Source organism: Mus pahari, chromosome 15 (assembly GCF_900095145.1).
Source record: "Mus pahari chromosome 15, PAHARI_EIJ_v1.1, whole genome shotgun sequence".
NCBI classification, from domain to species: Eukaryota; Metazoa; Chordata; class Mammalia; order Rodentia; family Muridae; genus Mus; species Mus pahari.
This window is the reverse complement of record NC_034604.1, coordinates 81052847-81053931: the sequence shown is the minus strand read 5'-3', so window position 1 is coordinate 81053931 and position 1085 is coordinate 81052847. Positions and strand designations below refer to the sequence as shown.

General features: G+C 43.7%; 1 pseudogene; it reads left to right on the top strand.

Annotated features, from left to right (window-relative positions):
• The first annotated feature begins 223 nt into the window (after positions 1-223).
• LOC110333538 lies at positions 224-874 on the top strand (annotated as a pseudogene).
• Positions 875-1085: the final 211 nt, after the last annotated feature.

The window sequence follows — 1085 nt, the reverse complement described above, 5'->3', positions numbered from 1 at the left end:
GGTGTCAACAGATGAGCAGTATGTGAACAGGCTCTGTGAATCCCTTCCCCTCTCCTGCTTGACTCTTAAGAGGGTTTAAGTTCTGTGAAACCAGTGTAGTAGCACAGCTGCTATGAGTTCATGGTTGCCATGTTCTCCAACACCAGCCATTGTAGTATATTGGGCTCCATAGAGACAGTGCTGGAGCAAGCCAGAGCTGGATGGGCACTGGGCAACTCTGTGCCTTGCAGAGGAAAATCAACTAAACATGGGCAATGGAGATCCTAAAAAGCCGAGAGGCAAAATGACCTCATACACATTCTTTGTGTAAACCTGCCAGGAGGAGCACAAGAAGAAGCACCTGGATGCTTCTGTCAACTTCTCAGAGTTCTCCAAGAAGTGCTCAGAGAGGTGGAAAACCATGTCTGCTAAGGAAAGGGAGAAATTTGAAGATATGGCAAAGGCTGACAAGGCTCATTATGAAAGAGAAATGAAAAACTACACCCCCCAAAGGGGAGACCAAAAAAGAAGTTCAAGGACCCCAATGCACCCAAGAGGCCTCCTTTTGCCTTCTTGTTCTGTTCTGAGTAACACCCCCAAAATCAAAGGTGAGTACCGGGGCTTATCCATTGGTGATGTTGCAAAGAAACTCGGAGAGATGTGGAACAACACTGCAGCGGATGACAAGTGACCCTAGGAGAAGAAGGCTGCCAAGCTGAAGAAGTATGAGAAGGATATTGCTGCCTACAGAGCTAAAGGAAAACCTGATGCAGTGAAAAATGGGGTGGTCAATGCTGAAAAGAGCAAGAAAAAGAAGGAAGAGAAAGATGATGAGGATGAAGAGGTTGAGGAAGAGGAGGAAGAAGAGGAAGACAAAGATGAAGAAGATGAATAAGTTAGTTCTAGCACAGTTTTTTTCTTGTCTATAAAGCATTTAACCACCCTGTACACAACTCACTCCTTTTAAAGAAAAAAATCAAAATGTAAGGCTGTGTAAGATTTGTTTTTAAACTGTATGGTGTCTTTTTTTGTATAGTTAACATGCTGCTAAATTTGTGTTTAGATAGCCCTGTCCTGGTGGTATTTTCAATAGACACTAACCCTGC